The following is a 13,530-nucleotide window of genomic DNA, read 5'->3' as shown; positions in this document are numbered from 1 at the left end:
TTTCTATTATTTTGATTTTTTTTTAAACAAATTGTGTCATCCAATTGTTATATTGTTCCACCAAGTCTCTGTTATACATGTGAAATTATAGTTGCTTTCTGTATAATTCATTCAAGCTCATCTTCTTTGTTTTTCATACTCAAAGCATTAGTATACAAATGAAGGCCAGAAAGTTCAAGAGCCAATAAATATTTTTCCAGTGTATTCCATTGATGATACCCACTGAATGATTTAATACTCCTTCCTCGCCATATAATGCAAAGCCTTTCAAATCAACTATTTTTCAATAAGGCTGATCTTAAAACCCTCGTATTCAAACGTATGATCTTCAGCCACAGATTTTGACCAGTCTTTGTGACAAGCAGCCATCACCAAGAAAATTCATTATTGAAATAAAAACCTTGATTTAATGAACTGTTTATGAATAATCTGTTAAAAGCAAATCTACATTGTTTCTGAATTGATGTAATTCTATACATGTATTTTGCATAATTATGTAATTAATGTTTTACATAACTTGCATAATTTCCCAATGTAAGAACCTTAATAAAATCATACAAAAGACACAAGTCAACACAAATAAAGATATTAGTTGTGCTATGACACAAATGCTATAAATTACAACACTTGTCCAGATTGCTTAAGAAACACTGGACACTGTTGATGTTTAGAGAATGAAAATTTTATTTTTTGGAGATTATTGGTGCTTTTTAGCTGATTTTTTTTTTGTTATGCTGTTTCGTTAGCTGATTACTGACCCCTTTCCTGGTTTATGATCTCACTATTGACTAATACATAGTACATCATTATTATAAGTTTGGCATTTTAAAAAAATTTCTAGTGTTGCCAGGTGTCCACTATTTGAGCGGACAGTCCACTTTTTTCACATTATGTTCACTATTTTTTTTCACAAAATAGTGGAGATTTTTTTTATTCAAAAGCTTTATGATGAAATGGTATGTAATCTAAAGCTGTACAGTCTAAGAGAATAAGGATAGGAGAATCGCGTTTTGTCTTTTTTTTCATAAGTTAGAATGAGACAAAGATCGAATGCTCATTGCAATAATCACATTTTACACAACAGCGCAAAAAATGCATTAAAGCAGTTATCTTTTGATATCGAAAATGTAGTGCTGAAGGTTTTTGCCGAATTTTTGAATTCTGCGAAGAAACGAGAAGAGTTGAAATCATTTTTTGAGTTTTGCGAGTCAGAATTCCATGAAGTTTTGTGCCATGTTCCAACACGTTGGTTAAGTTTGTTTAAAGTGGTCGAAAGACTTCTTTTAAACTGGATCCCTCTAAAATTGTATTTTATTTCTCTTGGATCTGATGAGTGCCATAAGGTTATCTGGAACCTTATTTCGGATCAGGAAAATGAACCCGCAAAGGACGATGAACCAACAATTTCAGAATTATATTTATATTTCACGCACTTCTTCATGTCAATAATACAAGACACCTTACTGAAGCTGGAAAGCAAGAAAATTCTTGCATGTGATCTTCACATTATCATGTGTAAGCTGCGTGATTCTTTGCAAAAAAAATACGATGAGCAGTTTTTTGGAATGAAAGTTTTATTTGCCTTACGTAAAAAACATTTGCCTGAGAATGCCGTGCAAAAGTTCAAGAAAGAAGCCATCAACGTGTATCAAAGAGCCATTGCGTACCTAGAAAAGTGGTATAATTTCACCGATTCAGTATATGAGACGCTAAGTTGTTTCAATCTAATTGATCGCAATAATCCTCCAACTTTAGAAGAAATGACGAACATCTGGTTATTATCACCATGGCGAGAAGAACTTCCACCCAGCACTCTCTTCGATGAAATTTCTGCCTTAGAAGAAGTTTATGTTCATCTGCAGGGCGATTCATCCCTTGATAATTGGATGTACTTTTTCAAGAAAGAACCAGCTCCGAGTTTACTGAAACTGTTCCAGTATTGTGCATCAATTCCGGTATCAAATGCAAACGTTGAACGAATTTTCAGCGTCATGGGAAATTTGTGGACTGACGAATGTAACCGATTGCTTGTATCATCAGTTCGAAGTGAACTTTGTATATTTTTTAATATTTCTCAACGTTGTACTGAAATTAAAGAATTATTCCTTAAACACAAAGAATTGATCAAAGCTGCGCAGTCAAATAAAAAATACACACGACAGCAAAGTAAAATGTAATTTAATATTTTACATATTATTATAATATATTTGATGTTTTGAATTTTAAGTAAAGTTTTGAAGTGATTATTTTAATACGTGTTAAAATGTTTGTAAGAAAATATATAATTTAATTGTAAATTTTTTTTATTTTTTTACTACTTAACACCCCCCCCCCCGCTTGTCCACTATTTTTTGGAAGCAGATCTGGCAATCCTAAAAATTACACTCTACATCAAAAGAATTTATTTCTCAGAAATAGCATTGGAGTCTTTAGAATGGAATGGAATGGAATGGAATAGAATAACTTTATTGTCACTTTTAATGTACACTAATCGGCATACATTAAAATGAAATTTCATTGCATGCAGCTCTCAAAAGGTAACAAACTAATATTCATCAAAATAATATCCAATAGATCTTCACTGAGATCTTCATTAAGAAAACTACTAATTTCACCCTTCAAATTGATCTCACCTATCATTATCATACCGAATGTTGCATATTTCAGATGAATGAGTGTTTGAGAATTACCAGGCAACATGAAGTATCTCTGATACAGTGGTTCTGAGAATTTAATACTAGAGCATTTCGTTACCTGCTGAGGCCATTAATTGAATCCGGAGCTTTGCATGCAAAATGTTCTCTGCCAGTAAGGTACAGTTTTCACAGTGCTGACTTATAGCCAGTTTTGACAGTGAATATCTAAAATGCACTTTTGGAAGGTTCACAAGTGAACTGTCCAATTTTATGCTTTTCTCCCTATTGCCACAGAAAAGACCAAGAGCTGTTTACAGTCCTATTGGGACTTCTCTGGACTGAAATTGTTTTGACAATCCATGTTTATTAAGGGATTTTTACTGGAAACTTTCATCACAGTCTCTCAATTTCTATTGGGGATTAAAGAGCATTTATATTCCTTGCAATAGGTACTCTATGGACCTCATGATCAGAGCCTTGAGACTCACTGATGACAGAGATAAGCTGTCCAGATTCTTAGTCACAGCTGCAGCAGCAAACCCCTTTAACTAGGCTTACTTTTAATGTCTCAGAGCCCTGCTGAGCCTGTGGAAATCAGAGTGTAATAATAGCATCTGCAGCCATTTAGCTTCTCCTTTTGTGATTTCCATCATTATCATGCTGTTTGCAAACTTCAGCGAGAAATGGGCTATGAAAGAGGAGAATTCAGAGAGAGAAAGAACACAGAAAGTATGTCAAATTCCATTGTAAAGTTGTGCTAATGGATTCTTATCTAGCAAATGAAATGCCATGACAATACACACAATCTTGAACAATATTGTATTTTGATTGATACTAGAAAGATGCAGAATTGGAGCTCTCAGTAATCAATTGCGTGCATTTAAAGGAAACAAAGGAATATTATCAACCATATAAACAAAAAGAGATGAATGATGGTTGTTTAGATACAGATACAAATAGGAGTTGGAGATGTGTTTTTTTTACAGATTTTTGCAGAATAGACTAGACTAGACTAGACTAGACTAGACTAGACTAGACTAGAATAGACTAGACTAGACTAGACTAGACTAGACTAGACTAGACTAGACTAGACTAGACTAGAATAGAATAGAATAGAATAGAATAGAATAGAATAGAATAACAGAGTTGGAAGGGACCTTGGAGGTCTTCTAGTCTAACCCCCTGCTTAGGCAGGAAAATCTATACCAGGGTGTCAAACATTGCTGTGGTGGTACAGTAATTAGAATACAGCCTACTTCTACTGATTGTCTGCAGTTTGACAGTTCAAGTCTCAAGATTGACTCAGCCTTGCTTCCCAGGTCAGTAAAATGAGGACCCAGATTGTTAGGGGCAATATGCTGGCTCTGTAAACAACTTAGAGAGGAATGTAAAGCACTGTGAAGCTGTATATGAGTCTAAGTGCTATTGCTATTGCTTAGAAAATGAAGGCTGCTTTTAGAAGTTCTGGTAATAATTGTTTCATTGGTTCACTATTTCAAATGGGTAGTTTTTTAAAAAAAATATTTAAAGAAATTCACATCATCTCACTAGTCTAATTATAAAAAAAATATCAAAGGATGACAGAAGGGGGGAAAAAAAACCAGTGAGTTCTATCCATACTGCTTTCTAAGAAAAACCTCCAGGATCCATAATAGGGAAGGGTTCATTAGAACCAGCCAAAATAACACAAATGAGTTGGAAGTTGTCTAGAACTCTTTCTGAGGCAAACTAGTGCAAAAAGGAGGATATTAGAGAAGCAAAGCAGGCAAAAAAAAAATCTGAAGTTTGGATACAATCTCAAGATGAAGATTTAAATCTGATTTGAATTTTGAATTATTACAGTGAAATAGGAAGAAAAACAGGGCATAGCAAAGCAAAATGCTCACTTTAAAATATGGTGTTAAATAGGGAAAGAAGATTGTTCTTTCCCTGTTGTCTCAGAACCAAAACAGGATAATTCTCTAAAACAGTTTTTCTTCTCATGCCCATTGCTGCTATAGCTGAGATTTTAGCTGTGGTAAAATTCACGACAGGGAAACATACATTTTTTTAAAAAAATAATAAAAATATATTATTTAGAAAAGGAATTCATAGAACAAGAGTATATGTATTATATTGTAATTTTTTTAAATAAAGAAGTTAAACTATTTCCTTGTTATGTTTGTAATTACAAAACAGTTATTTAATACTGCCACATGTGGCAACCTTATGCTTGCTTTCTTCAACCCATTTGCTTTCTTCTCTCATCTGAGAACATATTTTTGTAATTGGGGATAAAAGGCCTATTATTTATCTTACTCCAGACTTACAAATGTATAGGGATATTTTTTAATATAAATAATTTACATATTGTCTGCTACCAAAAAAGTCATCTGGACCTTGGCATAATTGTATAATTAAAGTGTAGACCTAATGACCCATCCACCCCATCAGAGCTGTGGCTCCCCGCTCTTTCCACTTTTCCATCTGTGCTGAAGGAGAAAATAAATGGTCCATGGTTGATAATCAAAAGAACCACAAGGATGACTTCCTTTTGTTCTGAAAACAGCTGGGAAAGAAGATTGATGATGGCTGCCCCCAGGAGAATATTCTGCAGATGGGTCCACATAACCAAGCAATTGTACACTAATTAAGTTGACGTCACAGTCTTCCACATCTTTCACAGAAGAGCTGAGTTTCAGAAAAGTTTATCCCTGATGCTTAAGTCCATTTTTCTGGTCTCAACTGAGGATCACTTTAGGTTTACATTTCTCATTAGATGCTACAATGAAAGTGTATTTCTATTTCAGTTTATTAGTTCGTTACATGTATCTTATCTTTCACTATTTTTAACCTTACCATATAAATTTACTTCAAAAAGTACAAGAACATCAAGAGTGTAACACAATGATATCAAACAGATAATTAAATTTTCCAACCTATTTTTTTTTTCAATATTGATGTCAGATTTATGATTATTTTTGAAAAATAATTAAATCAGTTGGTTAACAAATGTTTCTGGCTGGTATCTTTCTACTTTTTTAAAAGAAAATCTCAGTCAGCAATCTTGAATATAAATTAAGAAGCTTTAACATGGCTATGAGACGAACTTTATTCTCTTAATACAAAGTGGCGTAGAGCTATAATTTAAACATGATTTTTTGGAAATTTGTCTAATAATCATGATAGCGCTGGTCACAATTAATTACTGACCACATCAATAAGCCCATATGTACCAACTAATTCTATGCATATTGTGGAAATTTATATACTGTATTTTTCAGACTATAAAACGCTCTGGATTATAAAATGCACCTAGCTTTTGGGAAGGAAAACAAGGGGAAAAAATCTGCCTCCCAGCAATTTGCCTCCTTGCAGCAAACAGCAAACGGCTTGGTCAGCTTCAGCACAGCCTAATTTAGCACAGTTGACGGGTGGTTGGATCAGACTCCCGGAATACCACCTATCAGCTCTTCCAGACTGTGGGGATTGCTGCCGCCACCTATCGCTGCCTCCATGTGTCCCATTTTTGGTCTCCGCACATCCCATTTTTGGCCTCCATGCATCCCATTTTCAGCCTCTGCACGGAGGCAGTGACAGACAGCAGCGATGGGCAGCAGTAATCCCCGCTGTCGGGAACAGCTGATAGCGGTATTCTGGGAGGCTGACCCAACCACCAATCAGCTGCTCGTGCTAAACCAAGTTGTGCTGAAACTGACCAGACTGTTTGCTGCAAGGAGGCAAATTGCTGGGAGGCAGAGGCCAAAGGGTGGGAGCCCACAGGTGAGTGGGGCTTTGGCAACATTCACTCTATAAGACGCACAGACATTTCCACCCTTTTTTTGGGTGGGGGGAGTGAATCTTATGCACCGAAAAATACAGTAAATAAGTTTATTCTCCCTTCAGATATTCTTTGTATGCAAATATTTGAAGGGAAAAAAAACAACTAAGTACCGTAATTGGTATTTGAAGTGAATCTGGGAACACAATCTTGTTCTCCCTTTATGCATTATGTCTTTATCCATAAAGATCATGTCTGAGAAAGTGTTTTTAGGCTATGGTGTGCTTAATAACTCCCAGGTTTAAGTCTTAAACATAATGTGAGAGATAAACTGATGTTGGCCAATATAGAATCTGTCTTGACTTGTAGGTAGATTTGAAACTTATAGAGAATTCTCTTATGTATCTTCTCTTTGAACCATATGAAGCTAGCAGAGAAGCTTCAATTCACCGACAGATGACAATATAATAAAAAACATATAAAGAATAACTTTTATTGCAGTATAATGAAAACCCTTTGCCACACTGAAGCTAAGGTAAAGCAAGAACCTCACAACCCATCTGTGAGAGTTTCAAAAAGAACGCGGCTTCAGTGAACTAACTTTGAAAAGAATTTCTTTTCTATCAAACTGAAGATGGATGGTAAAAAGAATGGGATTTTGATAACAAAATGGAAATGGTTTGCCACAGTCTTCTTTTGGGCTGCTTTGTCAAATTTATAGTCCAACTACAGCCTCATGCTTCTCATTCAAAAATTACTGAAGCCTGATCCTGCTTAGCTTTTTGAGTTCAGCTAATTAGCTGTTGCCATTTGTCTGGAGACTGTATTAAAGATATATATTTCACTATATAGATTGAAAGAGTTCATACAACATGCTAAAACTAAATCAAACTATTTTTTAAAAATAATTTCTACAGTATATTCATATAATATGTTAAGCCAAGTACTATACAGTTTCATATGATGATTTAATGTTCTGGTCTGCAATATCTACAGAGCTAACATGAATCTGATTGTGCTGTATTCTCTCTACCTCACCCTCACCCTTCTGTTCCAATTAATCAGATAGGTGTTACCTGAGTTACTTCAGAATATTATCTCAATTTTAGGGTTTAAAAATGTTTCACCCTTTTACCTAGATCACATTACTTGAAGATCTATCAAGGTCTTATTTCCCTTGTATAATTAATTCATTGCATGTTTCATACAATTTGCTAAGAGAATGGCTGGGTTGCCACAAATGTAGAATCTTGTTCAATCCCATTTTAGGCTAATTTAGTGTCTTCTGTGAACCTGGCTCACATTTTTTTCTCTAGCAGCCTGCTTATAATAGACTATATTTTCTAGATAAACTAATTTAATGCCTTCCTTGTAATGCTTTAAATCAGAGGTGTCAAACTCAAAGCCTGCAGGCCGGATCCAGCCTGCAAGTTGCTTAGATCTGGCCCATAGGCCCACCCTGGAAACAGCAAAGGACTGGCCTGTGGTGCCTCTGCCAGTGATAACAGAGCTTGGGGAGGCTGTGTGCGGCCTGTCTGGGCTCTGTTTTTGGCCATGATGGCCTTCTGCAGCCCTTTGCCAGTGAAAACAGAGCTCGGGAGGACCACGCACAGATCTCCCAGGCTCTGTTTTCACTGGCAGAGGGCTGCAGGAGGCCATCACAGCTGAAAATGGAGCCTCAATGAGTGACGTTGAGTTGGACATGCCCACCCTGGCCACACCCCCATCCCCCCGAGGTGAAACATAACCCTGATGCAGCCCTCAATGAAATTGAGTTTGATACCCCTGCTTTAAATGGACTGAATTGATGGTCCTGAGTACTACTGAGAACTAATCCTAGCTCTTTTTAAATTTATCTTAATGTCTCAAAAAGGTATTTTTCCAATGGGAATGAAAAAATGAAATCTAGCTACATAACTTAATCTAGATTATGTTCATTCATATTTCCTAAACATTCCTTTAAGAAGCTTCCTTCAGGGGACTTAAAGCAACTTCAGAGTAGTGGCATTTTTCCCCTCAGACCTGCAGTTTATAGGGGCAAAGGTTAACTCCTTCTCCACAAAGTGTTATTAATCTTGATTAGTAAGAGATACCAGTATTGGCAAAACCAGGCATAAATGCCTGCACATATATAATATAATATGTGACTTGGCTCCTAAGCAAGATTTATACAAGAAAACTTCCTAGCCCTAGTTTGAATTCATGATTGTACAGTGTCAAGTTTTAAATTTCTCCCATAAAAAGCAGTTTTCAGATCTAGTAGCTTTGGTCATGGTAATGCAACCACAAATGTAGAGTTCCATTAATATTTTTTAAATTTCACATCCTTGTAGATATGACAATGTAGGAACATTGCATGGCTTTGGGCCGCAGTGGCACAATGGTTAAAGTGCAGTACTACAGGCTACTTCTGCTGCCTGCCGGCTACCTGTAATTTGGCAGTTCAAATCTCACCAAGCTCAAGATTGACTCAGACTTCCATTCTTCTGAGGTGGGTAAAATGAGGACCCAAATCATTGGGGGCAATATGCTGACCCTGTAAACCACTTAGAGAGGGCTGCAAAGTACTGTAAAGTGGTATATAACATGCTATTGCTACCACCAATAAAATGTTAAAGAATGAAAATTTACTTTGTTTTTTTATCTAAATAGTAGCAAATAAATCCAATGTAAACAAATGATTAATTGTGAAGATTACAAAAGATCTTTTCACTATCTTGCTTTTGTCTTTCTAAATGCAGCTGTTTTTTTTTAACATGCAGCCTTCTATGTATGGTCCCTTTCAAACCAGTTTCTTCCTATTTTAAATTTTGTTTCCCTTCCCTTAGCTTACCTTCTCTTGTATACATTCATCAATGCCGAAATGCATTTTACCATTTCACCTGAGACTTTCATCTAATCTATCTAGACTTCCCTCTGAAATGTTCCTAAGTGTTTCCTGTGCATATATTCACATCTAGCTTTGGAAAATAGTATTCTTATTTTATTCTAAAGGACATCAAATTGGTGGTGGTGGGGAGGCAATGGATGAAAACAAGAGCCATTCTGGTTAATTGCCCACATAATTCTTTCTCATCAAGTGGCTTATCCTTAGGAATAGTCAATTCCCAAAAAGCTCCCTTGGCTTGCACATACCAGTCAATCCACACAGGACTACAGCCTTGGAATAGTTGTTGTTTCAGCAGATGTTTTCACTTTTGAGATAAAGGGTACTATTCTTCAACTTCCCTTTGTACAATAGTTTGCCTATGTATGAAGAGTTTCATAATTTATTTTCAGAGTCCAGAGATCTTTGGCTGTTTGGATTACTTAGGCAAATTAATATCTATTGCAGCAACTTCACCTTGACTAACCTTTCAACATTTCCTCCCACACAAATTTCCTTCTTCTGGGTATACACACAGTTAAAGACAACTGCATTATGTTAGAAGAAGCAAGTCATCTTCATTAAATTTAAGAACTCTAGGCCTGTGCTTCCAGATATTATTCTGTCAGTTGATGACAGTGTTATGAAGAAAAGAGCAGAGGGATTTTTACTGGATTATTTTTAAATTAAAATAGTCTCCAATGCTTTATTTAAGGTGGATTAATTAATGTACTGACTTGAGAAAATTGCCAGTGTGCTGTGAGAAATTAATTTATTGGGAATCATTATTAACACAAGATGCTAAGCTGAAAATTCTTAACAATGTACATTTGGTATCAGTGAATACTTGGTTATTAAGTAAAAGCTACCAGTGTAAGTTATTAGATTCCCAACACAAATTAAACCTTTAGAATACCATCTTGATAAGAACAGACCAAAAAACCCACCTTAGAAACAAATGGCAATATCAAAATATTGCTTGTTCACAATCACTAGTGAAACATTCCAAAATATTATTCCTGAAAATGACAGCTACATTTTGCATTAACTTGCAAAAATTAATTTCTGTTTAATTTTGTTTATTTCAGGATACACTTCAGAATATTATCTATGCTCAGTAACTATGAGTTGCCTTGTGATTTGCCTTATGATTCAGTAACAAAAGAATTAAGAAATTATATTTCTGTCAGAGATTCCTATGGCTCCCACCCTGATGACATTCCGGAACCTATTAAAAATCTGGCTATTCTCCCAGATTCTGGGACAGAGTGAAGGTTGAGCTCCTGCTGGATGTGTTTTCTTTTGTTATATATTGTTTATAAGTCTGTTCATTATTCTTTTGGGGGGAGAGTTGTATTGTTTACTTTTAATGGTTACCTGCCCAGAGTTACTGGGACTTGGATGCCTTGTAAATTGTATGAATGTATATTTATATGCATGTATGTATATACTTATGTATTTATACGCACCTTTATTATTTTTTATAAATAACTCAAGGCAGTGAACATATCCATCATCCTTCTCCTATTTTCCCCACAATAACAACAACCCTGTGGTATGAGTTGGCTAAGGATTACTGGCCCAAGATCACCCAACTGGCTTTAATGGCTAAGGCAGAAAACATATGCATGTACGTATCTATAAATAAATAAATGTATACTTTAAAGAAGATAGAGTCAATTTAGGACAATAAAAGAGGGATTGTATAATCCATTTCCCATGAGTCTACTGATTTAAAAATAATCTTTTACAAATAATTCTGAACTGAAACTTCAAAAAAGAACGTTTAGTTCTTTCATAGGCTTCCTTAGAAAGCATGAAGCAAAGTCTTAGTCCAGCAAAACCTCTTTTATTTATCTGACTGTAAATTACTTTCATTTACATTCCGCAAGGTTATCAACACCCACCTATCTCACGTGGAACGCTGGAACGCTGCCAGAGAGCAAATTTCCAGATGCAGGGCAGGACACTGAGTCCCAAACAAGACTTTCAAATCTTGAATCAGCCAAATGAACTAATTGCTTCCTGCAAAAGCTCACATCCTGTTTGCTCTTCTTTTATGTCTTATGGGACGGGCCAATCATTTCCAAGCCTTACTTCCAAGTCAACCCTATTTTCTTAATTGTTCTTGTCTTCTGGCAGCTCTGCACATGCGCACACTGGGAACAGGCTCCCACTGTTCTTCTGCCTCACTGATGTCAAACTCCAGAGGCCGCACATAACTATCAGATGGCCTTGGCCCCCTCTCTTCCTTCGATGCAGAGCCCTCAACTGAGCCTTCCCCAGCCCCCAGGACTGGCCCAAGTTTCTCCCCAACCTCCTCACTGTCTGACTCTGCTGCCATCTCCACTGGCCACTGGCGGACCATAACACTAGGGCAATGGGCAGTTGGAAATTGCATAAAGACTTTGGAAACAGTGAATAAAATATTTGGGCACTTCATTGCCCAAGTAGCTGTGACGTTTTAATTTGCTCTGAAGTTCTTAGAGTGACATCAATTCAGTTGCCATTCCAAAAGGGAAAAATCATTGCAGTTGCCTTCTGAAATTTGCACATTCATCTCATACCATTGTAATAACTATATGCAAAAACACAGTCAGGAATATTTTGAACAGCCTCAAATTATATAAAGTCTGCTTTTGCAAATAGTTGCCTAAATCTATCCATCTGAAACTTTGGCAGCCATAAATGCTCAGGATGGGCAATTATATCTGCATGATTCATTCACTTCTGTTCGAAAGAAATTTTACCAGGTTCAGTTCTGAGGCGGGAATAAAATACATAGGCAGGTGGTTGAACCAATTATTTATAAAAGTACAACATACAGAATCAGCTGTTGGAGGTAGACACACAGGTTTTTTGCAAGAGCCTCTTATATAGGAAAATTTTGCCTTTGTTCCTCAAAAGAGCCTATTCTCATATATGATTTTGAACCTTTTGTCCTGATTATGGTGGGAAAAATATATTGTGGGAGGACTTGATTTTCTTCCTATACTTCCAAAACGTTATTTGCATCCTTCTTCAAAAAGACCAAAATAATAATAATAATAATAAAATTGTCCCTCAGCATGAAATCTGCTGATCTTTATCCTTTTTAAACAACCTGCAGTTTGTTTCGCACTTTTAAATTGATTTGTGTGGGCACACATTTACTTAAAAATACATGAATAAAATGCCCCTCGGTTGTCTGTCCATATTCTGTAGCATTTAAAGAAATAAAATAATCAGAATTTCCAATATGTCCAGGGGCATCTTTGTCTACCCAGCTTGCCAAATTCAATGAGCATCAGATAATCCAGTGGTTTTCAGCTGGAAGAAATGTGTTACATAGCTGGTAAAGCTTAGAAATAGGGAGATAAGTGAAAACAGAAAAGTTTTGTAGAGGAGGAGGTAGGGGAATCTGTATTCCTTGTTTATTTCTAGTTTTATCGTGCTTGGAGCACAGGGTGAATGTCTAACAGCAATAAAGGAAAGGGAAGAGAAATCAAACAGCTTTGCTCAAGGAAAAGATTGTATCTGTTCAAGAAAAGTAGCTATAGTCTTAATCATGATTACTTCAAAGTCTTTCATCTCTTCTCTGATGAGAGTTGTAGAGAAGGGAGGTGGTGAGTGCAAGATAGAAAACACTTTTGCATTGTTGACTAGTGTAAACTGAACAGAAGAGCAAGTACAAAACAATAGAGGCTCCTTCTGTTTTGACAACTGCAAAAAGAGTTCTTTCATTTTCTCTTTGATGAATGGCCCAGGCTCATTTCATACATAAGGATCAATACCTATTTCCTGAAACATTTATTTTGGGATTTAATGCTGCCAGTTGAGTCCTGCCTAGGGAGATAGTTTTCCTTTCAAAAATTGTTTCAGCTGGCTGGCTCTTTCTTTCTTTCTTTCTTTCTTTCTTTCTTTCTTTCTTTCTTTCTTTCTTTCTTTCTTTCTTTCTTTTTCTTTCTTTCTTTCTTTCTTTCTTGCTATTCTTCTTCTCCTTTAATAAATCTCCCTTGTTTCTTTGCACCCCTTCCTTTCTTATTATCACAGAGTTTCAACGATGTACAGCTGCTGTATTTTAATATCTTTGCTGCATCAAATATCTTACTTTGTTTTTCAGAAAAGTTTCAGCATATTAAGTTGGAGAAGAGGGGAATATCAAATTATCGCATGCTTATATTTGTTTTTTTATGTTATCTGAAATCATGCACACAATAAATGCATACTGTGAGAAGGATTAGTTTAGGTGCCGCTCCCTCTCTTCTACATAAATCCTGCTTCTTTCC

This window comes from Pantherophis guttatus, chromosome 5, assembly GCF_059756535.1.
Source record: "Pantherophis guttatus breed Tessera chromosome 5, ASM5975653v1, whole genome shotgun sequence".
NCBI lineage: Eukaryota > Metazoa > Chordata > Lepidosauria > Squamata > Colubridae > Pantherophis > Pantherophis guttatus.
This window is presented reverse-complemented; position numbering follows the sequence as displayed.